Genomic DNA, 27,464 nt, shown 5'->3' on the forward strand with positions numbered 1-27,464 from the left:
TGAAGCCCTGCTGCAGGTCCGAATCTCCGAATCCGACGACAGAGAAGATCCTCCAGGAAACTTCTTCCCTTGAGCTGGTGGGACCAACAAGTTCACCCAAACTACAAGCCATAACCCCTCCTCTGGTCGAATTCGCTGTACAGAGCTACAGTGGGCCGGATAGCCGGGAAGGTCAGACCCTGCTTGGGTTTTAGGGAGCGCACCTTTTATTTGTTGTTTTGCTCTGCTGCTAATTTCTTCCCTGGATTGCGAAGGACCCTCCAGTTTTCCTACTTCGTGTCACCCCGACAGTCACTTCAGGAACCGTGAGCCTGCAGGAACCACCAGGAATGTCCGCCTCAGCTACAGCTCCCTCTCCGTTTTAAGGTACTGTGCAAATCCGATTGTCCGTTTCGGTCAGCCGTGGTGAAAGTGTTTGAAATCTTTCTCCAATCCGAGGGCTTGTCCTTCTCTTCTCTTTGAACAAACCTTTCTACCAACCAACCTCGTCCGGAATCTGTGCCATGAACTTTACCACGAACTACCCTGAACTGTGTGATCTTGAGCAAAAGACTTTTGTCCTATTGACTTTGGCACTAAGCCTTTTCTATCTGATCTCCTCACTGTAGTCTCTCTTGTTCAAATTGCCCTGAGCAACCTGTTGGTTTTGCCTAATTTCTAATAACTTTGTCTTTCCCTCCCTTTTAAATTGCTGGAGTGCCATTCTGCTCCCACTTCATTTTGTGAGCTTAACTTGTCTGGAATTTAAGGGAAGTGGTGTGGTGTATTTATAATTGTGATTTTTAACTTGCTTAGAATAGTGAAATGTTATACAACTGTTGAGTAAATAAATATATATTCTTTTACTTAGAAACCTTGAGTCAGTGTTTGCCTGAACCATAGTAATTGCTGTCCTTTGTGTAACTCTTTGTACTGCTCACTTACTCTTGAGATAAGTCTGACTGCTCCGCTACTGCTACCGCTATAACTGTGTGGTACAGGCTTGAACCGAAGGTGAAATTCTACTGTCACTTGTAGTCCTAATTGTGTGTAGTGTTCCCAAAGGATACTCCATATAATTCTTCCTAACACACATATTCTCGGAAGAAGAATAAAGAATATTCCTCCACACAGAGCAGACTGTGCAATAGATCTCTTACCTGATGCTCAAGTACGCTCCAGAAGAATGTCCACCCTATCGGAACCTGAAAAGGAAGCTCTTAAATCCTATCTACAGATCAATCTCAAGAAAGATTTGATCCAGGAGTCCAAGTCACCTGCTGGGGCTTCATTATTTTTCATACCTAAAGAGGACACTGACAAATTACGGCCTTGTATAGATTACAGAGGCTTAAATCAAATCACTGTCAAAGATAAGTATGCTCTCCAGCTTTTACCAGACATTCTGGAGGCCGTCAGAGGGACCACAATCTTCACCAAGTTACACCTAAGAAGAGCTTATCATCTGCTCCGGATTCGTAGTGGTGATGAGTGGAAAAAGGCATTCCACACGCCTTTTGGCCACTACGAATACTGAGTCGCATGTATCTTCCATAACTAAGAAATTCCGTCTCTCTATGTGCGCGCACTAAGTGTATGCATCTACAATGCCTGTAATATTGTATTTGTGCCTGGATTTTTTAACACAGCCTTTCCCCCCTAGCACCCAGTGCAGCTATTCATGGGATTCGCCTCACTCGAAAGCGCCTACGAGGGTGGGATAGACGCATTTCCATCCCACCATTCCTCCCTTTCGTTCTACAGTAACAAATTCCTCCCCGTATTTGCATTTGTTTCCCCTTCTTACCTCAGCTTCATATGGGGGGTGTTCCCTTTATTGGCATCCATGTCCTACACACATGTCGTAAGCTTTCTCCTGCTAGCGCATACTCTTCAGGTGTACATGTCATGTAAATGTAGACCCCATCCCCTGCCAAATCTACCCACACTTCTTTATATTGTTCGGGGTCAGGAGAAAGGGACGATGGTTGTGTGGTATAGTCGGTCAACTTCATCTCTGTAGGCGATAGGGACCATATGGTGAATGGGGTGGTCAGTTTGTTCTTCTATCTCCTTTGTGCTACGAGGCACCTTTTGGGTGCCAATTGAGACCATCATCATTGCGCTATTAGGTACTGCTTTGGCACAACACCAGAGACACAATTGGCACATGCAGAAGATTACAAAAACAAACACGATGATGGGTACCAGCATCTTCACCAGTGTCCCCAGCAAGGATGGAGCCCAGCTAAAAGCACGGGTAAACCAGTCCTCCTCTTGGACACCAGCCTCTTTCTTCATCTTGGCCCGTAGATCATGCACTGCAACAATGATGTATGGCAAAGTCTCATTCTCAACATTTTAAGAAGGTACAAATGTGCAACATGAACTCCCTATCTTTTTGCACACACCACCTTCCATCGCCGTCAGCATATCTAGGACGTATCTGTTCTGCATCGTCATCAGTCTTACGGCACACAGCCCGACCCTTATGACGTTGAACCCCTGCTTAGTGTTGTTTGCCAACTGGACCAGTTCCAAGCGCACAATTTGGAGCCACTTGCCATTGGCACGTGATTCACACTGGGTAGCAATAAGGATGCAAAAAATGTCTCTGCTGTGGTGAACAGTTTATATTCATCCGGTATTTGTTCAAGCAGTTCTGATGAGTCTTTGGATAGATAGTTTGAGGCTCTGTTTTTTCTTCGCAGCTGGGCATACGGTTCTTTCTCAGGGAGAATGCGAAAGTCTGTTGGTGGCAGCATGTGTTGTGCTGCAATCATCGGGGGCACTGTGGGTGCTTCGTCGGGCAGTGGCCCCCCCTTTCAAGTGTTCTTCTGGAACTACTGACAGGGCTGAGTGCAGCGGAGCTAGCGAACAATAGCCCCTCCACAAGGGTGGGAGGTGCAAGTACACTTGTTGGCCACACACCCAGTAGTAGTCCATCAGTGCCGCTGTGCCCTTCTTTAGATCTGGAATCAACACGGTTCTGATACATTGTTCATTTGAGCCGACGAAGATAGTTCCTTCACTGAAAAAGCACAGTTCATAAGTCTTTTCTTGATGTACTTTTACTGGTTTTGCCATGCCTGCAACCCATGTCAGTTTTGTGACCTGCTCTGTCCATTTTTGTGTGCATGTCCGTTCTGCGAGGGCCACAGTTTTTTTCTGGAAACCCCAGAAGTCCTTCAGCTCGGCAAGTGAGGGTCGTTTCTTGTAATTTGTTGTTAATGTATTTTGTTCCTTCGGTCACCAAATAGGATTGCTTTAGACAGTTGGTGTTGGTCAGAGTGGTGTTACACTTCTGGGCATCTGAGTCGATGAGTTGTAGATGTATGTTGCGTGCCTGGAAAGTGTCTTTGAGCCTACATAGCGCAAGATGAATCAGGCATTGTGCCTCTATAATCGGTACTTCTTGTGGTACTAGAACCTTAGGTTCCCCGATGCGTGCAGTATTAACGAGCACACGTAGCAACTGCTATTAGTTGTTTCCCTACCCACTGCAATCATGTCGGAGTACCAACTGTTCGAGTGCTCGGGATAACGGATATCTTCAACCGCATCCAGGCCTAGGCCATGGTATGCATCATATTTGAGTCTGCGCACTTGTCTTTTCATTCTGTCATGGAGCAATATATATCATTTTGGTAATCTATTACTGCTGATTGTCCTGTTGCCACTACTATTTGTACTACAGAAGAGGTTTTTAATAGTTGGAAGTAATATCTCAAACATTCTACTTGTGCAGACACTCATACGGTACTGGTGTTTGCTCGGGGCATACTATACATAAAAACAGTCGTGTTTGCTGGTTTAATTAAGTTAAAGGATGTGCTTTTGTTATTCATGTTTATGTTCAGGGTCCCCCTGGCCCCCTCTTTTAGATGGCTCCCCCAGATAAAAGATGTCCCCCAGTATATTCTTAACAAAAACATAAGAAAGGTGAACAAAATGTCCGTAAAATGCATGCCGCATTGATATGAATGCATCCTAGTAGAACTAATAACATTTCTATCACTATTCAATGAACAATTAGATGTTGAATTCTTCACCTTCTTTTCACCTGTAATGGGAACAAGAATGGGTTGGGCAAGGGGAGGTAGGAGAGGGATGAGAGAGAGAGTTGTTTAGTTCACAAAGCTTTTGCTTTCAGCAGCAATGCATGTCTTACTTTCTTTTTTACACACACTTATATTGTCAGCATTAAGCTAAGTGAGGTGAGGTAGACTGGCTGTGTCAGTGTTTAGGGTCCTAGTGTAGAATTCGGTAGGGCTTTGCGGATGACATGAGAGGTGTATCCAATATCAAAGCCCTTTCACCTTCACAGCAAGAGGGGTGGAAAAGACAACCTCATAGGGCCCATGGAAACTAGGGTTGTTCCATTTTCGCAAAAAACCTCTGACATACACCAGCGGCAACAAAGGATGGGTGCTGTGTCAGCTGGTTGATCCGTAACATTTTGGGCATTATCTGGGTGAGGTGGTACGATTTGTCGTGAGACGCATTTGATTGCGCGTGTTAGATTTGTTGGATATTCCTGGAATTCTTCACCCAGAATTGTTGCAGCCCTATGGTTATCTGATGCCCATTTTACAGGGTAGATGGGCATCTACATATGCCTGCCAGTCACTATCTCATGTGGTTAGAGGTGATGATCTTTGCTGGGCTCAGTGCACAAATTAAACAGGGCCAGGGGCAGGCAGTGTACCCAGATTTTCTTTAGGGTGTTACACAATTTTGAAAGCCTACATTTGAGAAGGATGTTTATTCGTTGCACAACACCATTCGGCTGGGGGTGATAAATGGAACACATCCGGTGCTTGATGCCTAATAGTGCTGTGATTTCTCAGAACATCACACACACCCCATCAGGTGAAAACCTCACGTACAAGGAATTTTGCTGCACACTTGGTGTCTGGGTGGGCACATGTACCGGCCTCTACCCAAAGTGAGAATGGACATACCACCACAGTTAGATACCTAGCTCCATTGCATCTTTTGCCCATGTCTGTATAGTCCATGTGGAGCTTGCAGAATGGCCCGATGTAGCGGGGCACAGTGCCTCGCAATGTGCAGAGTGTCATCCCTGTACTGAATACTTGGCAGGTTGTGCATTGCACACCATAGTGTAGAGGCATTCTTGGAGATTTGATATAAACCAATCATCCCGTATGTCTGCTGCAATGTGTTGTTTGGAGCTATGAGAGGGGTAGTGCAATTGCTCAAAAGCTCTGTGTAATAGTTCAACGGGCATCACACCTTTCCAATGCATTGTTGCCTCCATAAGAGGTCATTTGGGGATTGTACGCATCCACGCTTGAACCAAATGTCTCGATCTTCCTGCGGTGGCCTACACTAAAGCTCTATTATTTGGGCTATTGACAATGCTGTGTACAGGTTTGTATCTGGCCTCGTTGTGATGGCTTTGATGACATACTTAGCGGTTGTGGGCACTGGGAGATATGCTGCTGCATTTGCTGCTGTGTCAACGTTTCCCAACGAAACCTTGTCAGTGTTATTTGTGTGGGCTACACATTTGATGACCGCTACCACAGATGGCTCTGCGAGGGTTGAAATCAGAGTATTGAGAAGTGCTGCATGTTGCACTGATGATCCATCCACCCACCCAAAGCACCTACTTTTCCAGCATGAAAGACCTGCATGCACAGTTGTGGTGACGTAGGCAGAGTCTGAATAAATTGTGGCATAACACCCCTTTGATGCCCAAAGTGCTTCAATAAGTGCTATGAGTTATGCAGCTTGTGCTGATTAATGCATTGGTAACCTTTTCATTACTAGTTTCTCATGTTCTCCCGCTTCCAAGCGCAGCACTGCTGCCCCAGCATGTTTCTGCCCTGTGTCCAGGTCAATTGTACCTGAACCATCAACGAAAAGTACTTTGCCCTCCTCTAAGGAGCTGTCGATGGCTTTGGGTATATCATCTTCCTCACCCACATAAGCGGCACAGTTAGGTTGCTTTAAGCATTTGTCTGTGCATTGCTCTGTTAAGAACATGGCAGGGTTCACTATTTTACACCTCACAGCATGAATATGTGGGCTTGAGAGGATAATCTCATACGCTGATGCCCGTTGGGTGGTGAAAGTGGACTTTGATCGCTCTAAGATAGTAAATACTGAATGTTCCACATACAATGTAACTGAGCACCCCATCACAATTGTTGAGCTCTTCTCAATTACGAAGGTGGCTGCAGTGAGGGCTTGTTCACATCCAAATTGTCCCTGCATCACTGAGTCTAGTGTATTGCTATAGCAGGCCAGTGGCTAGCAGCCCATTGTGCTCTTCTGCGTTAGTACCGCTGTCATAAGTGTACCGTTTGAATGTGAAAATATGTAGAACTCCTGCATGTAGTCTGGGGTGGTGAGATCAGGAGCAGTCGAAATCACTTCTTTCAGATCATTCAAACTCTGAACCGTGTTTGCGGTCCACTCTATTTTACTGCTTTCCTTTTGGGCTTCCTTGAGGCCCTGTAAGAGTGGTCTTGTATATGCTGCATAATCCAAAATCCAAGCCCTGCAATAGTTACATTACCCCAAGAACTTCTGCATGTCCTTTACTATAACTGGTTTGGGCGTGGCGCGCACTGGCGCTGCCCTGTCAGGGATAATTCTTTTGCTCTCTGCAGAGATGGGCTGTTCTAAATAGAGCACTTCATGTTGGCAGTACTGCAGTTTGGCCTTGTTGACTTTATACTCTTTATGTGCTAACAGTTGCAGCAGGGCAATGAAGTCTCTGCGACAGTTCTGCTCACTGTCACTGCACACCAGTAAATCATCTACATACTGAATCAGTGTGCTGGGTACCTGGATGTTCCCTAAGTCTTTGTGCAGAATTCTGTTGAATATACTGGTACTCTCACAGTACCCTTGGGACAAACGAGTGTGTTCATAGTGCTTTATTCCATGTGTAATGGCTGTGAGATAATGTGAGTCTGAGTGTAGAGGTACTGAGAAAAAGGCATTTTTTAAAATCGACCACTGTAAAATGTGTTGCCTCCATGGGGATGCTGCACAAAATGGAGGCCGGGTTTGGAACGAGTGGAAATTCTTTCTGCACTACATCATTGAGAGGGCGTAGATCCTGGATCATCCTCCAACTGCCCCCTGATGCCTTTTTAATGGTGTATATGGCTGTATTTCAGTTGGGGTTGAGGGTACTATGGGCCCTTGGTGTAGTAAGGCTTGTATTGTGCCTCTGATCCCCTCTCCTGCCTCCATGGATAATGGGTACTGCTTCACCCGGGGTAACACTGCTCCGTTCTTTAGTGTGATTCTCATTGGCGTTACTTATTTCAGCATCCCTACATCGTGTGGGTTTGTTGTCCATAATTGTGTAGGGACCTGTTGGATGTCTGCTTGGCTAAATGCGAGCGGCGTGACAGCCATAAGGGGGCTCTGGACCCTTCGGTACTGGACCATGATTTCACAGGGGATGCATATTTCGAGTATGATTTCCCCTTCATCATAGTTGTCCTCAAAAAGTTCTGCATCTGTCAATTCCCTGAGGGGTACCATGGAATCAATGCATAAAATGGTGCGCCACTGGCATCCCTGAGTATCTGTACCTAGGACCACAATTATTTTGGCCGACACCAGCACCCTCTCTAGGTCGATGGATAGTATTGTGTCTGCCACTAGCTCTGAGGACATCAGGGGTCAAAAAATGAAATCAGTTGGTACTCTCCAGCAAGTTTTGGTGATCTGGGGCCGGCTTCTGCGAGCACTGTAATGCCATAAATGAACATATCTGGGTTGACAGGGATGCCTCGTACCACCATGTCACGCGCCATGACATGTATCACAAGCATTGCCCACATTGAGCACATGCCAGGTGTTGCGCAGATGATACCGCTGCCTGTGAATGAGATTGTCATGTTCAGCTTGCTAAGCAGACCTCTGCCGAGCAAGTTGACAGGAGAGCTCTCAGAATACAAGAGGGAGGCCCTTACGACTTTCCCCCCACCTTTACATCTAAATCTTGTGTGTATGGAACTGTTAAAACAGCCCCAGAGAATCCCTGCGTGTCGAGAGTTTTGGATGATAATGGGAAGTCACCTTCGCTAATTCCTCTTTTGGGTTTAGGGTCATTCACAGAACTGGACACGCAAGTTCTCTGTGTGGGCTGTCCTAGTCGGGGTATATGTCTGACGCAGGGAACGAAAAAGGGTTTCCTCCTACCACTGTAGAGCCTTGAAACAGGGCCACTATGCCATTTGGCATGCCTCCGAAGGCGTTCGTGTTTCCCGTTTGCTGCATGTTTGGGCAGGGCTGATAGTGCTGTACCACCTTTTGCGGGTGCCGCAGTGGAGTGGGGCCGGGTGTCTGCTGGGGTAACTGTGTGTATGCTTGCTGGATCTCATATGGTATTAATGGCAACCTGGGGGTGGTCATTTGGGGGTACCTTGCAGTGTGGGGGGGGCATAATTATGTTGATTCTAGTTATACCCTATACCCTGTCTACTCCGACATTCTCTTGAAAATGTCCCCACTTCTCATATCCCCAACACTGTCCCATTCCACCTCCTCTGGGCCCCATTCTCCCAAACCCCCCTCCTCTCGCTTCTCGAAACCCTTCTCGGCCTCGCTGTTGTCCTCTTTGCCACTGCGGACCACAGAATTGTGGGTTTGCACCCCACTGTCCTTCGGCCCATACTGCGGCTATTCTGGCATTTGTAGCATTAGGGGCGCACCCCTCCTCTTCCATCTGTGCCGGCGCCGTTCCGATGCCACCACAGCTACTTTGGCTAATCTATTTGGCACTGGTTTCGCTTCCTCTGCCTGTCTCATTTGAATCGTTTCTTCCTCACGCTCTTTTATTCTCCTACAATGGTGGACTATAATGCTTTGAATTTCGGACCACATTTTCGCTCCGATCCCTGCTATTTTATTGAGCAATTTCTGCCCTTCCTTGGTTAGGCCCTGTTTCGCTATGACATAGAAAAAGGGGGTTCGCTGATCCCAGGCGTTGCAAGTTTCTGCCCTCCACATCTCTTGGACCCTAAGAATAAATTGCGTGGCATCCTCATCATCCCCCATAGTAAACTGCATGATGGACTGGAGTGTCTGGGAACTCCCGCCGCAGCACATTCCATACCTAGCTCTAATCTTGTTAAATGAGGCCCCATCATGGGCGTCGTAACTCAGTGTTACTCCCGGCTACCCTGCTTTTACCCACACATCTGCAGCTTGGTCCCCAACTGCTGCCACTAATAGGCTTTTAATGTCTCCTATTGCCAAGGGCACCCCCACTGGGTTATTTTCAAAAGCATATATCCATTTCCTTCCACCAGCCGTGAGTGCCTTAAGGAGGTTATTCTTGTCCATTTGTGCCCAAGATACATATTGTGGCCTTCCTGCCCCCTTGTGTATGAGGGGATTTGCATTGTCATCTTACTTTTTCCACCCGTAGTTACTCTTCCCTTTTTTCTTGCTAATGCTATCTTTCCAAAGCTCTCCCACAACTTTCCGTCCCACAAACTTTCCACCCTTGGGGTGTGTTGAGGCACTGCTTCTGCATTCCCTCATCCTCATTTTCATCGAATTCCCTCCAGTCTTCCTCATCCCCTACGTGACCCTACATTCTCATAACCCAAGCTGTCTGTCTCTCAGTCCCGTTCCACCTGGACGGTTTTAATGGGCGTGTCGTCTATTCTAAATAAGAAGTCTCCTAACTTCCACTCATCCCCCGTTGGCTGCACGGTTATGTCTGTCTTTGTTATGTCACATGCCACCCGTAGTCTGGCTAACTCTGTTTGTGTCGTTGCTAGTGTTACTTTTAGGTGTCTTGCGCTTACCCTGGTGTGTGTGGTGACCTCCGGAGGGGAAACATAAGGTCAAGGTGGGGCTGTGGCTGGTGTTGCTATATTCGTGCATGTAGACACATATGTTGGGTTTGTTTACCCTTCCGCAGGACAGGTTGCTAGTGGATATATTCCTTTTGTCCCCACAAATTCTTCCCGCCTTCTCCTGGGCTTGTATCTTTATTGCTGTTGTCTGTTACTCCTTCCCCTGTGTGATCCACTGTATCCTCAAACATTTTCCAGAGGTTCAATACCTCCCTTCTATTCTGCAACGGTCTCCCCTTATATTTTGCTGTCAAGAAGGTGGACATGGGCTTTTGTTTATTTTTAAATTTCTTTTTATTGGCATTTAGAATATAACTGGCACCCTGTGCCAAAAACCACAACACCCCCCTTGCACACCCCCAGTATTACCCCACATTTCGTATAGTACATTTTGTCCATTGTGCCCTGAATCGTATTTATATCATACAGTGTTGCATTTGATTCAACTAACACGCTTCTGTCGAAGGAGCCCTCCTTTGGCCAGGAGCGGGGCATCCCTTCTCCATTGGTTTCAGTCACCCAATGATAGTGATACCTCTTAATCTTCTCGCAGTACAATGGCAGGGCTTTGCACATGTGCACTATGGGCGTTTCTCCCCCCATAGTCGCATCTCCCTTGAGTCTAGTAGTGGGGCTACGCTTATGCTATTGCGCCACAGTTATACAATAGTTCATTCACAAAATGCAGTTCAGTTTCGTCAAAAATGTAACTTAACGCCATCAAAAATTCTTCAGTTCGATTCCCCCACCCATTTATTTCCCGTTAGGGCTTTTATTCACACACACCACACTCTCCTCACATGCCCAAACACAATACGCACATGCTCCTCCTGGACTTCCTCCCTACACCATAAAAAACAATAATATAAGAAACTAAGAGGCCGATTCATGGAATAATTAGCGAGGCGCAAGTGGGCAAAAACGTGCGATTCGCAGTGGAATAGCGAAAATCGCAGTGCAATTGCGAAAATCGCACGAAAAGCAGCGCACGTCGATTCATGGAAGGCCGTGCGCGAGAAAACCAGCGGATGTGCGATAAAAAAGTGCGCGGCGCACGTTGGCGCACAGGCCATCTAACAGCGTGCGCCAGGTCACAGCGAAAATCGCACAGGCCACAGCGAAATTCGCACATAGCGCGGCGCACGCAACAAAAGTAGGCGGAACACGGGCGTAACACTCGGAATGGGGAACAACTTGCCAAAACGTGGGCGTCACGGGGGAAGTACAGGGCACAAGTGCGCGGAACGCCCACACGCTCGCCTACAACACGTATTCATGGAATAGAATAGGGGGAAAAAGCGCACGCTCAAACCAGCGCACAGGCACAAACACGACCGCCACAAGAAAGCAGGCGGTAGCGTCTCTGCGGCTGTAAGAAATGTGCGCCAAAAGGTGCGCCAACAAATCGCACCTATATACTGCCATGATGAATGTCCCATACTGTGGCCCTCCAGGAAAAATGACGTGCAAAGGGGTACCCACAAACACGGACACCCGCTGACAAAAAATACGTGTGCGTGTATACCGGGGTGCGCGGGAAGTCTAACACGCGATTTCAGCAGGGTACGTGCATCACAGGGGTTCGCGTGAAGTTTCACACGTGATCGGGCCTGGGGGAGCGGGCTACGTGTATATCAGGGGTTCGCGTGAAGTTCCTCACGCGATCGGGCCTGGGGGAGCGAGCTATGTGTATTACAGGGGTGCGCGGGAAGATCCAGGGGTGCGCGGGAAGCTCCACACGCGAATAGCCTGGGGGCGCGTGTATTCCAGGGGTGCGCGTGAAGTTGCACACGCGAATAGCCTGGGCGCGTGTATTACAGGGGTGCGCGGGAAGTTCCACACGCGAATAGCCTGTGCGCGTGTATTTCAGGGGTGCGCGGGAAGTTCCACACGCGAATAGCCTGGGCGCGTGTATTTCAGGGGTGCGCGGGAAGTTCCACACGCGAATAGCCTGGGCGCGTGTATTTCAGGGGTGCGCGGGAAGTTCCACACGCGAATAGCCTGGGCGCGTGTATTTCAGGGGTGCGCGGGAAGTTCCACACGCGAATAGCCTGGGCGCGTGTATTTCAGGTGTGCGCGGGAAGTTCCACACGCGAACAGCCTGGGCGCGTGTATTTCAGGGGTGCGCGGGAAGTTCCACACGCGAACAGCCTGGGCGCGTGTATTTCAGGGGTGCGCGGGAAGTTCCACACGCGAATAGCCTGGGCGCGTGTATTTCAGGGGTGCGCGGGAAGTTCCACACGCGAATAGCCTAGGCGCGTGTATTTCAGGGGTGCGGGGGAAGTTCCACACGCGAATAGCCTGGGGGCGCGTGTATTTCAGGGGTGCGCGGGAAGTTCCACACGCGAATAGCCTGGGCGCGTGTATTTCAGGGGTGCGCGGGAAGTTCCACACGCGAATAGCCTAGGCGCGTGTATTTCAGGGGTGCGGGGGAAGTTCCACACGCGAATAGGCTGGGGGCGTGTGTATTTCAGGGGTGCGCGGGAAGTTCCACACGCGAATAGCCTGGGCGCGTGTATTTCAGGGGTGCGCGGGAAGTTCCACACGCGAATAGCCTGGGCGCGTGTATTTCAGGGGTGCGCGGGAAGTTCCACACGCGAATAGCCTGGGCGCGTGTATTTCAGGGGTGCGCGGGAAGTTCCACACGCGAATAGCCTGGGCGCGTGTATTTCAGGGGTGCGCGGGAAGTTCCACACGCGAATAGCCTAGGCGCGTGTATTTCAGGGGTGCGGGGGAAGTTCCACACGCGAATAGCCTGGGGGCGCGTGTATTTCAGGGGTGCGCGGGAAGTTCCACACGCGAATAGCCTGGGCGCGTGTATTTCAGGGGTGCGCGGGAAGTTCCACACGCGAATAGCCTAGGCGCGTGTATTTCAGGGGTGCGGGGGAAGTGCCACACGCGAATAGGCTGGGGGCGTGTGTATTTCAGGGGTGCGCGGGAAGTTCCACACGCGAATAGCCTGGGCGCGTGTATTTCAGGGGTGCGCGGGAAGTTCCACACGCGAATAGCTTGGGCGCGTGTATTTCAGGGGTGCGCGGGAAGTTCCACACGCGAATAGCCTGGGCGCGTGTATATCAGGGGTGCGCGGGAAGTTCCACATGTGATTTGACAGTGTGGGTCCTCCCAGGTGTACCCTGTACACCCTCCACGGCCCCTGCAGGCAGCCCACACCACAGGGGACTACCCTGCATCCCTGGTCATGTCCCGCAGGCAGCCCACCCACCATGGGCATGCCCCCCAGCAAAGGCACATGTCTCCTTGAACTAATGAACACCAACTCATGTCCCCTTGCACCCCCACCCCCCAGCACTGTGGGGCACCTGCCAGCAGGCCCCCACCCATGTCCAACTCATGTCCCCCACCACCCCGACCCCCCAGCACTGTGGGGCACCTGCCAGCAGGCCCCCACCCATGTCCAACTCATGTCTCCCACCACCCCCACCCCCCAGCCACCAGGGTCAGCCTCCACCAGGCCCCCACTCATGTCTCCCACCACCCCCACCCCCCAGCCACCAGGGGCACCCTCCACCAGGCCCCCACTCATGTCTACCACCACCCCCACCCCCCAGCCACCAGGGTCAGCCTCCACCAGGCCCCCACTCATGTCTCCCACCACCCCCACACCCCAGCAGTGCAGGGTCACCCTCCACCAGGCCCCCACTCATGTCTACCACCACCCCCACCCCCCAGCCACCAGGGTCAGCCTCCACCAGGCCCCCACTCATGTCTCCCACCACCCCCACTCCCCAGCCACCAGGGGCACCCTCCACCAGGCCCCCACTCATGTCTACCACCACCCCCACCCCCCAGCCACCAGGGTCAGCCTCCACCAGGCCCCCACTCATGTCTCCCACCACCCCCACACCCCAGCAGTGCAGGGTCACCCTCCACCAGGCCCCCACTCATGTCTACCACCACCCCCACCCCCAAGCCACCAGGGTCACCCTCCACCAGGCCCCCACTCATGTCTACCCCCACCCCTCAGCCACCAGGGTCAGCCTCCACCAGGCCCCCACTCATGTCTCCCACCACCCCCACACCCCAGCAGTGCAGGGTCACCCTCCACCAGGCCCCCACTCATGTCTACCACCACCCCCACCCCCCAGCCACCAGGGTCAGCCTCCACCAGGCCCCCACTCATGTCTCCCACCACCCCCACCCCCCAGCCACCAGGGGCACCCTCCACCAGGCCCCCACTCATGTCTACCACCACCCCCAGCCACCAGGGTCAGCCTCCACCAGGCCCCCACTCATGTCTCCCACCACCCCCACACCCCAGCAGTGCAGGGTCACCCTCCACCAGGCCCCCACTCATGTCTACCACCACCCCCACCCCCCAGCCACCAGGGTCAGCCTCCACCAGGCCCCCACTCATGTCTCCCACCACCCCCACCCCCCAGCCACCAGGGGCACCCTCCACCAGGCCCCCACTCATGTCTACCACCACCCCCACCCCCCAGCCACCAGGGTCAGCCTCCACCAGGCCCCCACTCATGTCTCCCACCACCCCCACACCCCAGCAGTGCAGGGTCACCCTCCACCAGGCCCCCACTCATGTCTACCACCACCCCCGCCCCCCAGCCACCAGGGTCAGCCTCCACCAGGCCCCCACTCATGTCTCCCACCACCCCCACCCCCCAGCCACCAGGGGCACCCTCCACCAGGCCCCCACTCATGTCTACCACCACCCCCACCCCCCAGCCACCAGGGTCAGCCTCCACCAGGCCCCCACTCATGTCTCCCACCACCCCCACACCCCAGCAGTGCAGGGTCACCCTCCACCAGGCCCCCACTCATGTCTACCACCACCCCCACCCCCCAGCCACCAGGGTCAGCCTCCACCAGGCCCCCACTCATGTCTCCCACCACCCCCACCCCCCAGCCACCAGGGGCACCCTCCACCAGGCCCCCACTCATGTCTACCACCACCCCCACCCCCCAGCCACCAGGGTCAGCCTCCACCAGGCCCCCACTCATGTCTCCCACCACCCCCACACCCCAGCAGTGCAGGGTCACCCTCCACCAGGCCCCCACTCATGTCTACCACCACCCCCACCCCCCAGCCACCAGGGTCAGCCTCCACCAGGCCCCCACTCATGTCTCCCACCACCCCCACCCCCCAGCCACCAGGGGCACCCTCCACCAGGCCCCCACTCATGTCTACCACCACCCCAAACCCCAGCCACCAGGGGCACCCTCCACCAGGCCCCCACTCATGTCACCCACCACCCCCACACCCCAGCAGTGCAGGGTCACCCTCCACCAGGCCCCCACTCATGTCACCCACCACCCCCACACCCCAGCAGTGCAGGGTCACCCTCCACCAGGCCCCCACTCATGTCTACCACCACCCCCACCCCCCAGCCACCAGGGGCACCCTCCACCAGGCCCCCACTCATGTCACCCACCACCCCCACACCCCAGCAGTGCAGGGTCACCCTCCACCAGGCCCCCACTCATGTCACCCACCACCCCCACACCCCAGCAGTGCAGGGTCACCCTCCACCAGGCCCCCACTCATGTCTACCACCACCCCCACCCCCCAGCCACCAGGGTCAGCCTCCACCAGGCCCCCACTCATGTCACCCACCACCCCCACACCCCAGCAGTGCAGGGTCACCCTCCACCAGGCCCCCACTCATGTCACCCACCACCCCCACACCCCAGCAGTGCAGGGTCACCCTCCACCAGGCCCCCACTCATGTCACCCACCACCCCCACACCACAGCAGTGCAGGGTCATCCTCCACCAGGCCCCCACTCATGTCTACCACCACCCCCACCCCCCCAGCACTGTGGGGCACCTGCCAGCAGGCCCCCACCCATGTCCAATCCATGCCCCCCTGCACCTGGGTCCCAACATTCCCCAATCATGTCCGTAATGCCCATCCTCCCCTGCCAAAAGGCCCAACCAACTATCACACCCACCCACATATCAAAGGCAATTACATGTTACACCCCCAATTTAAATAATGCAATTTAACACATGTCTGTCACACACAATGGCTGCAAGTGAATGACAAAACACCCAACATGACATGCCAGAAAGCAATGAGATGATACGACACATTGAAGATTAAAAAAATAATATGTATTTAACAGCAAGTAGAATGGAAATGAAATAAGAAAAAACACAAAGCAAATCAAACAAACAAGATGAATGTCCAAGAAAATAATCTGAAAAATTAAAATAAGCCAATGAAGAAGATCATCCTGGGTCCATGAGCCCTACCAAATTAAACCTAACTGACTACTAACTAAAAAGTGAACTATATACAAAAAAGTGGTGCATTGTCCAATCGCAACCAAAAAAAAATCAAAAAAACAAAGGAAACCTAACCCTAACTATACAACTATATACAAAGGCAGCGGGCTATTCGGACGGCTCACTGGTTGTTGTCATGGGCCAGGGCATCATCGAACTCCTGGTCAATGGCTTGGAGGCGGGCATGTTCCCTGGCCCCGAGGTCCCGCAGGGATAACGCAGTGTCAAGCTCAAACTCCCTGCGAAGACCCTCGAGGCACTCAGCCCGCCTCAGCGCCCTCCGCATGGAGTCCTCCGCCCTGACCATCGTGAGCCGTTCCTCCTCTGCCCGCTGCCGCTCCGCACCTATCCGCTGGCACAACCTCTCCCACACGGAAGCCACTCCCATTCCAGGGTTCTCCTGCCCTCCGGCCGATGCCTGCACCCCTGATGTTGATGGCCCCGAGCCATGATGCCTCCCACGTTGAGCCTGCTGCTGCCTCCGACGCAACTGCCTGTGCCAGCACGACGGCATCCAGGCTGATGGAAACCACCGACGCCGTCGTGCACGTGCCCTGCCCGATGATGCCGTCACATCCTCCATCTGCTGGGGTCCAGTTGCTCTGGTGTCCACCCCTGCTGGATCTCTGACTCCCGACTGTGGCAGGGATGGGATCCCCACCGAGCTGGCTGCATTGGTCGGGGCAGGTCCACAGGGGGCCCTGGTGGCATCTGGGCTGGAAGACGGCAAGGAGAACGACTGGTGGATAGCCTGCACAGAGGAGGAGAGGGCCGCCACATTGGCCAACACATGCAGGAAACCCCCGAACATGGCCGATCCCAATTGGGCCACGTCGGCACGGTGCACTTCGTGATGACGTGCGTGCTCCTCCCGGGAAGCACGCACGGCATCACGAATCACAGCCGTGCGCATCGCGACCCCAATCAGGACCTTCTCCGCACGGCCAGGGGTTCCCACGTCCGCAGGTGGAGGGGAGTCAGGTGACATGGACATCCCCTCTACCTGCGGACAGGCCTGGGACGGGGCATCCCTGCTGGTGCATGGTGGTGCACTCACAGGGTCAGGGACAGCGACATGCACAGGCCCCTCCACGGTGACCTGTGCTGCCTCCTGCCCCTGGCCCTGGACTGCACCACTTGCACCAGCAGGGATGCCCCCACCAGGCCCCATGTGTGCCCCAGTGGCGGCCTCCTCCTCCTCTGTGCAAACCACCAACCTGGATGGCTCCTCACCGTCTCCCACCGTAGCAGGCCCCTGTGGGGGCTCACCCACCCCTTCCGCTGCAGCCGTGGGGGCATCCCCGCCGCCTTGCTCCACAGCGCCGTCTCCGCCCTCTTCTTCACTAGCCGCTGCGTAGAGGGAGACAAAGAACACAAGCATCAGGGCACTGTACAATGGTCCCCTAGACAGGAAGCAATAGCAGATGAGCACCACTGTCAAAGTACACTTCCATCATGTCCCTCCACAACACATGGGTCAGTCCAGGCAAAACACACACAGTAACAGGCATGGTGCATGCCATGGACATTTCCATGCATGTCCAATGGACTCTTGAAACATTCAATGATATGTAACTCACATGCATCATGGCTCATGCCCATCACATGCACACACTTCACCTCAGTCACATCCATCTGGCCCCAAACACACCAAACACAGCGGATACAAGGGTAATTTGGCTGCTTTACTGAATCTCTGCATTGTCACACACATGTGTCATGCATCCATGGCATGCACAAGTCACAGACACGCAGGTCAGGCACACAGACATGGCTACCATATATGTACCTGGCATCAGCACCCATCCCTCACCCCCACCCATGTCCAGGTACAGAGACTGGCATGCTCTCATGTTCAAAATCTGAATAGGGCTCCCCATGCGGCATTTCAACACATGCAACAACCATGTGCATCACACATCACTGGTCGCAGATGCATTACCATGATGTCCCTGCACACATACATGCATACATGGCCTATGGCACACATACAGGCAAGTATCATAGAACCAGCACACCGCAACATGCCCTGTCTCACACAGTAATGCATGGACACTTACCGCTCAACTCCAGACGGGCCTCCCTCTCAAGGATCTGGGCGTGGAGCGCTGGGCGTACGCGTTCCAGGACCCTCATCTGGATGGAACTCATGCGGCCCCGGCCCCCCTCCACGAGGCGCCGGGCCTTCACAAGGGTCCTGGACCTCAAGTCCTCCCAGCGCTTCTTGATCTTCAGGACGTCGCGGGTTGCCACCCCCTCCGCGTTGATGGCAACCACACAGTCGGCCCAGATCTTCTGCCGTCCTTCCTTGCTGGCGCGGGACGATCCAAAGAGGGCATCATACTGCCCCAGGACATGCTCCACCAGGACACCAACTTCGGTGACAGTGAAGCTGGTGCCCCTCTGCCCCTCTGGCCTGGGGTTGCCACTGGTGCCAGATGTGGAAGTGCCCGACATGGCAACCCCAGAGGCAGGTGTGGGTGGGCAACTGGGTCCTGGGGCTGGGCTGTGGAGCGATGTAATCCCAGTCGGGAGTCTTCAGTTCCAGCAGGGGTGGACACAGCAACTGGACCCCTGCAGATGGCTGATGTGCAGGCACCAAATGGCAGGGCACGGTGGCAGCAGGCAGGCAGGCAGGCAGCAGCAGATGGCACGTGGGAGGCTGCTCGGGGCACTGGGGGCAGTAACTCGGCCTTCTGGGCAGGAGCGTGGGCTTCCGTGTGTTTTCGCGTGGCCAGCTTGATACGGAGTGATTTGGCACGTGAATATCCTGCACGTCAGCGTGAAATCCGAGGAAAGGCCCTTAGCGCGTAAGCGCGTCAGCACGCATACGCGATTCTATTGGACCAGAGTCCCTCAGCGCGTAAGCGCGTCTGTGACGTGACCCGCACGGGTGTTCCCCACTCAGCACGTGATGACGGGGCACACGTGGAGATACTGCACGTCAGAGTGTCATCGCGTGTAATTGGACAAAAGTGCGCGTACACGCGATTGGCCTATGTACGTGTATTTAATGGGTGCGCGGCCACTTACACACGCAAGTACGTCAGCGAACCTGTATCCCGTGGTGCGTGTGAATTTCCACACGCTATTGGACTGGGAACTGGATTCCAGGGGTGCGCGGGTCACACGCTGTATCCCGTGGTGCTTGTGAATTACCACACGCTATTGGACTGGGAACTGGATTCCAGGGGTGCGCGGGTCACACGCTGTATCCCGTGGTGCGTGTGAATTTCCACACGCTATTGGACTGGGAACTGGATTCCAGGGGTGCGCGGGTCACACGCTGTATCCCGTGGTGCGTGTGAATTTCCACAAGCTATTGGACTGGGAACTGGATTCCAGGGGTGCGCGGGTCACACGCTGTATCCCGTGGTGCGTGTGAATTTCCACACGCTATTGGACTGGGAACTGGATTCCAGGGGTGCGCGGGTCACACGCTCGCCTAGTACACGCACAAAGCATAAAATAGCGGACTTTAACAATAACAAGCTCAGACGCCAGGATGAACATACCGTTCCTAGCAGCAGTGGCAGTGGGCTACCAAAGGAGGAGGAGGAGGATAGTCAGGGCCAGAATATTCACACCCAGAACCAGCCTTTTCGGGATGCCTGATGACCAGGTGTATGGGAGGTACAGGTTTCCACCACACATCATACTGGACCTGGTGACTGAGTGGGAGGATGACCTCACATCACCCACCCTGTGCTCCCAAGCACTCAGCCCCCTGGAGAAGGTCCTCAATGTACTGCACTTCTTAGCCACTGGATCATTTCAGCGGACAAGTGCCATAGTGGGTGGGGTGTCACAGGCCACCCAGTCACGCTGCCGACACCAGGTCTTGAACATCATGACTGCACGCCCATCAGTCCGCAGGCACATGTACCTGCCCAGAACACCTGCAGAAAGGCATGCTGCCGCCCTGGATTTTTACGCAGTGGCACGATTCCCCAAAGTGCTAGGTGCCATCGACTGCACCCATGTGGCTCTACGTCCCCCCAGGGCATCTGAGCACATCTATAGGAACCGCAAGCACTGGCATTCCATCAACGTGCAGGTAGCATGTAATGCCAAGGGAATCATCACCTCAGTATATGCCAACTATCCCGGCTCCACCCACGACAGCTTCATTTACCGAATGTCCACCCTAAGCCGGGACCTAGAAGCTGGGCGGCATGGCGATACATGGCTGCTTGGTGAGTATGTATGCCACTGCACATGCATGCATGTTGGATACTGAGCAAGGTCACAACCTCACCAATGATACCAATCCCCACCTCCACAGGGGACAGTGCCTACCCTCTCAGCCCCCACATGATGACGCCAATTCGGAACCCCACCACGCCACCCCAGGTAAGATATAACACAGCCCACATTACAACCAGGGGCATAGTGGAGCGCACATTCGGAGTGCTAAAGTCACGCTTTCGCTCCCTTGACCGTTCTGGCGGGCAGCTGTTATACGCTCCCCCAGTAGTGTGCAGGATCATAGTGGCAGCTTGTGTCCTGCACAACGTTGCAACACGCCGGGGCCTGGCCGTGGACATGGTGGTGGCCCCACATCCCCAACCACATGCACAGCCGCTGCGCATGGGAGGGGAAAGGGCACGGGGGGAGGCAGCCCGTACACAGCTAGTGGCTAATTACTTCACATAGAAATCACACCCCTGTGGAGTGCACACTGCCCTGGCACATTCCATCTGACAATCAATGATGACTCAACCTGACACTGATCCTGAATGTCTGGAGAATGAACCGGGAATACCATGTCAGCCTGAGATTGTTCACCTGGAAGTGTCACAATGTGTGCATCCCTACCCACACAGACACCACCAATGCAGTTTTGTGAAGTTACACATTGAAGCAGCTAAAATGAATACCCACTTGCAAAATGCAACAAGAGGACAGTGCCATGTCAGCCAACCCAACCCCAGCACTGCCACACGACACACCGTGCCATGTCATGCTAATTGCAGGTAAACAAAGTAATCCCCACAACATGACATCACTCTCATTATGTACAGTGGCACTATTAGAAACCTGCAACACCTGAAATGCTCACAGCAATGCCGGACCAACAACATACTTGAGCACGTAGTACCATTAACATGACATCACAAATGTTACATATTAGTAGTCTCACCACCTGGAAATGCCTGCACTCCCACCACTACCAACTGTGCAGTGTTGTCGCCATGTAGAGTTGTAGGTGCACTGCTGCCAACATGGTCCCCATCTCCAGACTAGAGGTCCTTGTGTGGACTTGAGGAAGGGACCTGCAAATTGGGAGGTAGACACAGAAGAAGAGTTACACATCAATGCAACATGCAGTGTACAACACAACAGCAATATGCACTATGAATGTATACACAGTATTGACTACAGACTGGCCACACAGCTCATGGGAGTCCAACGTCACTGTGTAATTCAATGTCACTTGGGCACACCCTTTGCAAGCCCATGGAAACGGGAAGCAGGAGGGGTGTGTGTGACTCAAACCCAAGCATCTGAACCAAATACATTACAAGCCTGCATGTGCCCAGCCACAATGCAGCGTATGCCCACAGGAACCACGGAAGCCAACAGATCGAAGCCAACAGATCGAAGCCAACAGATCGAAGCCAACAGATCGTCCCAAAAAAATTGGGAATAAAAGAAATAAAAATAAAAATAAGAAACAATCAAAAATGGCCATTGATGGGCCCGGGGGGGTTGGGGAGGCCACCCAGGAGGTCCGAGGACAGGATGCACACCAGAACCCACCTGCGTGGATCCTGGGAAGATAAAACACCTCCATGGGCTCATGGCCCACACGGCTACCCTATTGTGGGAGTATCACTGCTGTCGCTATTATCACCCTGTGCAGCTGCATCCGGAGGTGGTTGCACTATGGGAGGCAGCCCACGCAAGGCCCTAGTCTGCTCCTCCATGGCTGCAAGCATGCGGGTGTGGTAGGTCTGGTTCTGGAGGATGAGTGTGCGGAGGTCCCCATGCAACAACTCACGGGATGCCCGGACCTCCGCCCTCGTTGCCTGCATCTCAGCTGAGAGCGTACGGGTGAGACGCTCCAGCTGCTGTTCTGTCCTTTGGTGTGTTGAAGCCTCAAGCTCAACAAGAGTCGTCCTGAGGTGTAGGAGCTCCTGCCTCAGGGCTTCCCTGTGGCCCTGGGACTCAATGGAGATGGCCTCCTGCAGAGTCGCCAGTGCCGCCCGCCTGTCCCTGTTGGACCCCAACATGTCCTCCCTGTGTGACTGGCAGATGGAGTCGGTTGCCTGCTCTAGTCGCTCCATCAGCCTTTCTGGGGGGACAATGGAAGTGGCCACCCTATCCATGGCCTGAGCCATCATCTCGGATGATGCAGCCTGTTGGGTAGCCATACCGTAAATGGATTGCTCCCATGCGGTATTGCCGGGTGGCGTACGGCCACCACGTCGGCGGGCACCACACCTGTCTGGGGCAAGGCGAACTGCGCCTTGCTGTGCCGGCACTGCCTGAGGCTGCAGGACTGCATTCCCCCTCTGATCTGCTGGCCCAGGAACAGGATCAGATGTCGCGGAGTGTGACCCTGCATCCGTAACCACCGAAGGCGTAGCTGCCAACACTGACATCCCCATGGAGGGTACTGACCCTGGTGCAGGTGGGTGAGACAGAACAGAATCCCTCCCTGGAACACTCACCTGCGACGGCACGTAGGTCTCATCCGAATCAACACCTGAGTACAGCTCGGGGGAGGTGCAGCCAGAGACACCCCTTGAGAGCACGACCTGCAGCACTTGTGGGTTCTCCCCCACCACCACACCACGTCCCTCACTGGTGGTTGGTCGGCCCTGGGACACCTCCTGGGTCTGCGCCATCTCCACAACCCCAGCAGTATCAGGTGCGTCTTCCCCTGCAAAGACATGTAAACAAAGAAATGGAAACAGGCATTAGCACCATGGCACACATTGAGGGCTGAGAAGCAAGAGAACCAGTACTTGATTGACACATGTCCCACATGACTAAACCCCTCCCATGCATGCACCCTCACTGCGTATGAAGTGCAGGCAAATGGCACACACTGATGACACCAAGATGGAAGATGAACACATTTTCTGCATGCTGCCTGGCAGTGGCATCACACATTGGCCTGTGATTGGCAGGTGAAACACACATGCCATCACACAGATGGCATGTACCATTGCTATTGAGTGAAGATGGAGAGGAGGGCAGCACCTATTCATTCAGTCCAGTTCCCGCATGTAATAGCTTTTCTAATTCTAACAGGTCAGATTTTTCACCTGGAGCTGCCAGTCTGAAATGGTCAAATTGCACAGGGACATGTGTGTACAAATGATATCCAGGTAACAAAGTCACTCCACTTTACCATACCCATGTCAGACATGTGACTAGTGGACAGCGACATGCCTTTGAAAGTGGTGGAATGCAAACAAACTGACTGAATGAACAGTGAAAAAGAAGCAAATATGTTGTGTCAAGGTGACACTTCAAGGGCAACTGGCGTGCAGTTGTGCTAGATGTCTACTGTTGGCAGAAGGGATACTGCTATGGCCAAATGCAGCTGCGCAGGAAGGATTGCATGAAGCACATGGCTGACCCATACGACTCAGGCGCACACACTCTCACCTGGCACCCGAACAGAAGCCCTCACACACACACCATGCACATGGATGACACACACATGCATGTGCACTCACCGGACAATGCCTCGTAATCAGCCAGATCTCCCACACCTTGGATCTGTTCCTCCGTGACGTAGGTCCCAGCGACTGACTCATGTGGAGTGAGTTCCATGTCTACTACTGGAGACCCACCTCCAGTCACTAGAGTTGCGGCATGACTTGAGGCCAGCTTACTCTTTGCCCTGCGCTTTAGGTCATTCCAGCGCTTATAGCAATCATTGGCTGTGCGCCTCACGATTCCAAGGGCACTTACGATGTCCGCAACGGTCTGCCAGTGTGCCTGGCGTTGTGCAGGTGTGGTCTTGGATCCTGCAACAATGACCATCTCGTTGTCATGTCCGGACACATACTCGACAAGTGCATTCAGTTCGTCATCCGTGAAGCTGGGCTTCCTGGACGGGCCGGACTGTGTAGCCGTGTCTGGGGCATCAGCCTGTGCCGGACGAGCACTCTTCCTCTTCCGCTTGGAAGGTGGTGGTGATCCTGAGTGTCCTGCGCCGCTCTGGACACTAGGGGCAGGAGCCCTGGTGGACTCTGTATCAGGAGTGTGGGATTGCACACTCAGCATGGGAGTTGGTGCAGGCATTGGCTCTAGTGTGATGGTGTCAGGGGGAATGTCAGCAGCATGGACTAGGACCGACACTGTCCTGGCTGGGTGTGTGAGGGCTGGGGTGGATGGAGCCGCAGCTGCCCCTGCAGCCTCTCCGCCCTGCCTCCTTGGTGCAGCAGATGACCTTGCTGCCCCAGATCCACGTGGCATGATGGCATCAACGTGCACCAGCGCACGTGTCGTAGCCCTGCTGACCTGGAAGTCAGCCATGGAGTCAGCCAGGTCTGGTGCCACAATGGGCTGGTCCAACAAGGGCTGAGCATGGATGGTGTCAGCCACTTCAGCCTCAACGGGAGGGGGGGCGGGGGGGGATGATGGGTGCCCTTGACTGGTCCTCCACACATGGGGGGACAGGCTCACCCTGCAAGTTACGACCACGTCCCCTACCGGATCCACCACGGCCACCACTTGTGGCTCTTCCACCTTTGCCACCCTTACGGAATCCTCGCCTCCCAGCCATGGCACTGATATTAATGTGCGTATGGGAGTGGCTGTAGACAATTGTCCTGGGCAATTGGGGGTCAAAGGGGTTGGGTACCAGATAGTAATTGTACCCTAGTGCTCTAGCACGGCTGATTGTAACCCCTGGGGAAAGATGACGGGTCACGCAACGCACAGGAGGCCCAAAAAAGGGAGATGACGTGCACGCAACCCCTCCTAGACCACGTGTGCAGAAAGAAAAACCTGCACTACGCTGGGGCACCCAGTAACACAAGAATGAACGTATGCGTGTCACACGCAGCCTAGAATGACCTCTGAAGGGGTAGGCTACACACGGGGCAAGCACAGAAGTTGGATACGTGCGTGACTCACCGTCTGCCAGGTAAAAGAGCGTGAAAAATGAGCGCGTTTGGCTGGCTAAACCCCCGCCAAAAGAAGATGTGTACGCTGTCTGAGAAGACAGGTCAACAGTAGAAGGGGACACTGTTTGAGGGAACAGGCCCAGGTAAACCAGTAAAAGAGAAAAAAGAGAAAAAGCTGTCAGAGGTAACAGGGAATACGAACTGGAAACGCTGTGAAGTAAATCGCGTGTGAAACGACAAGAAGTACAGAATTCACCCACTCGCTCTCCACGAAAAGCACGTGCAAGGAAATGGTGTTCTACATGTACCTTATATACTGGCCCACACGTACAGCGTCACTTACGCGGTGTGTACGTTCACCAATCACACGCTTTGTCACTCCTGCGTGTAGATCCATTTTCACCAATCACATGCTTTGTCACTTCTGCGTGTAGATCCATTTTCACCAATCACACGCTTTGTCACTTCTGCGTGTAGATCCATTTTCACCAATCACACGCTTTGTCACTTCTGCGTGTAGATCCATTTTCACCAATCACACGCTTTGACACTGGGACGTGTCACGCAACAATTTCCTGCACGTGCAGGTGACTATAGGCGCGCATATGCTGTTGACGGGTTTACGCGCTAAGGGCCTTTGCTGACGTGTGGGATTTCACTCCCTATCAGGCTGTCCACGCGTTCACACACGAGAGACCACGCTCCTGGCCAGGAGGCCAAATTACTGCCCCCCAGAGCCCTGAGCACGCTCCCACCTGCTGCTGCCTGACTGCCTGCTGGCCACGTGCCCCACAGTGCTGGTGGGTGGGGGTGTTGGGAGACATGGGTGGGGGCCTGGTGGAGGGTGCCCCTGCACTGGTGGGGGTGGTGGGAGACATGGGTGGGGGCCTGGTGGAGGCTGCCCCTGGTGGCGGGGGGGGGGGTGGGGGTGGTGGGAGACATGGGTGGGGGCCTGGTGGAGGGTGCCCCTGGTGGCGGGGGGGTCGGGGTGGTGGGAGACATGGGTGGGGGCCTGGTGGAGGCTGCCCCTGCACTGCTGGGGTTTGGGGGTGGTGGGAGGCATGGGTGGGGGCCTGGTGGAGGCTGCCCCTGGTGGCGGGAGGGTGGGGGTGGTGGGAGACATGGGTGGGGGCCTGGTGGAGGCTGCCCCTGCACTGCTGGGGGTTGGGGGTGGTGGGAGGCATGGGTGGGGGCCTGGTGGAGGCTGCCCCTGGTGGCGGGAGGGTGGGGGTGGTGGGAGACATGGGTGGGGGCCTGGTGGAGGCTGCCCCTGGTGGCGGGGGGGTGGGGGTGGTGGGAGACATGGGTGGGGGCCTGGTGGAGGGTGCCCCTGGTGGCGGGGGGGTGGGGGTGGTGGGAGACATGGGTGGGGGCCTGGTGGAGGCTGCCCCTGCACTGCTGGGGTTTGGGGGTGGTGGGAGGCATGGGTGGGGGCCTGGTGGAGGCTGCCCCTGGTGGCGGGAGGGTGGGGGTGGTGGGAGACATGGGTGGGGGCCTGGTGGAGGCTGCCCCTGCACTGCTGGGGGTTGGGGGTGGTGGGAGGCATGGGTGGGGGCCTGGTGGAGGCTGCCCCTGGTGGCGGGAGGGTGGGGGTGGTGGGAGACATGTGTGGGGGCCTGGTGGAGGCTGCCCCTGCACTGCTGGGGGTTGGGGGTGGTGGGAGGCATGGGTGGGGGCCTGGTGGAGGCTGCCCCTGGTGGCGGGGGGGGTGGGGGTGGTGGGAGACATGAGTGGGGGCCTGGTGGAGGCTGCCCCTGGTGGCGGGAGGGTGGGGGTGGTGGGAGACATGGGTGGGGGCCTGGTGGAGGCTGCCCCTGCACTGCTGGGGGGTGGGGGTGGTGGGAGGCATGGGTGGGGGCCTGGTGGAGGCTGCCCCTGCACTGCTGGGGGTTGGGGGTGGTGGGAGGCATGGGTGGGGGCCTGGTGGAGGCTGCCCCTGGTGGCGGGGGGGTGGGGGTGGTGGGAGACATGGGTGGGGGCCTGGTGGAGGCTGCCCCTGGTGGCGGGAGGGTGGGGGTGGTGGGAGACATGAGTGGGGGCCTGGTGGAGGCTGCCTCTGGTGGCGGGGGGGTGGGGGTGGTGGGAGGCATGGGTGGGGGCCTGGTGGAGGCTGCCCCTGGTGGCGGGAGGGTGGGGGTGGTGGGAGACAAGAGTGGGGGCCTGGTGGAGGGTGCCCCTGGATGGTGGGGGCTGGGGGTGGTGGGAGACATGAGTGGGGGCCTGGTGGAGGCTGCCCCTGGTGGCGGGGGGGGTGGGGGTGGTGGGA

The sequence above is a fragment of the Ambystoma mexicanum genome, chromosome 8, assembly GCF_040938575.1.
Source record: "Ambystoma mexicanum isolate Mex_15411 chromosome 8, UKY_AmexF1_1, whole genome shotgun sequence".
NCBI classification, from domain to species: Eukaryota; Metazoa; Chordata; class Amphibia; order Caudata; family Ambystomatidae; genus Ambystoma; species Ambystoma mexicanum.